Below are 3,032 nucleotides of genomic sequence, written 5' to 3' on the forward strand. Positions count from 1 at the left end.
CTTAAACTCTCCTGCCTGATGTTTGCGCCACAAATAATTACCTTGAAGTCAGTGTTTTGAGATGGTGCAAAAGTGTGGCAAGGATTAATTGAAGTTATGCAATTTTACCTGCCAAAATGCATATCTTACCACCTTGGAAAGGCTGGTCATGGATCACATCAAGAGCATCGTCCCGGATACCCTAGACCCACTCCAACTCGCATACTGCGCCAACAGATCCAAAAATGAATCAATCGCACTGCCCTTTCCCACCTGGGCAAAAGGAACATCTATGTGAGAACCTCCCTCTGCAACTGGATCCTGGACTTCCTGACGGGACCGCCCCGAGGTGGTAAGGGTAGGCATCAACACGTCTGCCACGCTTTACTCCTTAATCGCCCGCGACTGGCTAAACACGACACCCAACACCTTCATTACGTTTGCTGACGACACAACTATTTGCATGCCGCTGCTCTTATCTATGCATAGTCCCTTTAACTACCTACATGGACATTATTACGTCAATTACCTCGACACCGATGCCCCTTTCAACACCAAGTACGTTCATCTCTAGGAGGAAGAACCCATCTCCTTCCTGAGCGGTATGACAGCTGCGTGATCCCATGGTGTTTATACTTGCATACTATTGTTTGTTCAGATGAATGTGGTACCTTCAGGCGTTTGGAAATTGCTCCCAAGGATGAACCAGACTTGTGGAGGTCTACAATTATTTTTCTGATGGCTTGGCTGATTTCTTTTGATTTTCCCATGATGTCAAGCAAAGATGCATAGAGTTTGAAGGTAGGCCTTAAAATACACCCACAGGTACACCAATTGACTCAAATTATGCCAATTAGCCTAACAGAAGCTTCTAAAGCCATGACAACATTTCTGGGGAATTTCCCAAGCTGTTTAAAGGCAGTCAACTTATGTATGTAATCTTCTGACCCACTACATATTACGTCAATTACCTCGACACCGGTGCCCCCTGTATATAGCCCCGTTATTTTACTTAATTATTTGTCTTTTTTACATATTTGGGGTATTTTCTTAACTGCATTGTTGGATAAGGGCTTGTAAAGTAACCATTTCACTGTAAGGTATACTACACCTGTTGCATACGATTAGATTTTTTAAAATAGTGAACGGGAGCATTACATTGCAGTTTTTCAAAGCACCCATACATATTGCGGACAAGTTTGTACCGGTGTGCAGATCAGTAGATTGACTGCAGTTTGTAGGAGGGTCGAAGAACCCCAGGATTTTGTGGGTCATGTTAGCAATAAACAATGATGCGCAGCTCTGTCACTGCTTTCAATAAGCCTGTGGCCTCAAATCTCACATCTGTGCCATATGCACGAGAAAATTTCACCGAGCATCTGTGATGGGACTTGATTTCATGACTGACAGTGGCGAGGTGGCCAGTCCATCGCTGATCAAGAAGTATTTTCAGTTTTTCACCAGTGTACTGTGCCGCCACCATGGGCTTCCTACATTTATTATACAGGGAGCTACACGCACTGAAAAAGTCCTCAGTTCCTCAGACATAGCGTGCACCACAACCAAATGCAGACCTTCAACCAGGCGTTACAAAAGGCCTGCTTTCTCCCACTTAAAATGAGGCTCAGGTAAATGTCAAGACAAGTCTGCGCTGGCTCCTTCCTCCAACACCAATGTTGTCAGGCGCTAGGGGCTGGTTGTGATGTTACCCTCGTGCTTAGCCAACTAGCTATAATTATTCAGTGTGCCAGTACCACAACTTAAAGAAGCTAGCTGTCTGCAAAAGTGAACCTTTTCTCTCCTCTGTGGGGGGGGACAGTTTGACCCCGTCCTGGGATCCAATGAGCTTCCTAAATAAGGTAAGGAAGGCAATACCGAATGACATTGCATGGCTAGGTGCCCAATCAGAATGCCTTTTGGGATTTGAACCACTACATTTTACATTATTACATCACCCTTTTCTCCCCACTCTTCAGATCATGAGCACACACCGGCATATAGCCTTTGTCCCGATCTGCGCTACTGGCAAGCCCATTGGCCACCAGGCATGGTAATTAATATACCAATTGTTATGTTTATGGTAAACAAACCTGGTGGTGGGCACAAATTCTAGCTGGGGATCCATACCTGGCTTTGCCACCCCGTAGAGCCGGTGTTGTGCCGAAAATCTCCCCCTGACAGAACCCCCCTTCGCGTGAACGCGTACACACACTCAATTCTTCATCGTGCAGTTTTCGGTTTGGCTATTTGTTTCAAGTGTATTAGTCTATAAATAAATCTCTTTGCCAAAATTCGTCATCTCTCCCATGTCCTATTCGACTAGTAGTTGTCCTGAAATGTTTATTGCTTGCCTACATTTTACTCCCTCTATGTTTTACATAACACACATACATTAGTTATTCATTTCGGTTGCCAATCCTGATGTGAAGTTTGTTCTATAGAAAGTATTTGACTCTGATGTGTGCCACAGAAAGTATTTGAATCTAGACACAAAATTAAGGATATTAGAAGGGGGGTATTTCGGCAAGGCTATTTTCTTGCCTGACGAAATCCCCTCCTATCTGAATCATTTTGGTAGCTCATGTTGACCAGTAGTGTGTGCCACAGAAATGATTTGACTCTAGCCACAAAATGAAGTAAATTAGAAGGGGGGAGGGGAGGATTTCGGCAAGGCTATTTTCTTGCCTGCTGAAATCCCCCCCCACCCCCACCCCCACCCCCCTTCTCTTGGTACTGTTGACCAGTACTGTGTGCTACAGAAAGCAAAAGTAGAGGATAAAGAAACATAAACACTTATTTTAGAAACATATTGTAATGTTTAAGATAATAAAGATAATACACATCACACAGTAACATAAAAACATCACATGAAGTTAAGTTAGTTAATAAACATTAAATAGGAAATACAAATTTTGATCTTTGCACAATAAGATATAAAATGACCAATCAAATATAAAAAGACAAATAACAAAGTTATTAAACATTAAATAGGAAATACAAATTTTGATCTTTGCACAATAAGATATAAAATGACCAATCAAATATAAAAAGAC

This window comes from Oncorhynchus tshawytscha, linkage group LG06 (assembly GCF_018296145.1).
Source record: "Oncorhynchus tshawytscha isolate Ot180627B linkage group LG06, Otsh_v2.0, whole genome shotgun sequence".
NCBI classification, from domain to species: Eukaryota; Metazoa; Chordata; class Actinopteri; order Salmoniformes; family Salmonidae; genus Oncorhynchus; species Oncorhynchus tshawytscha.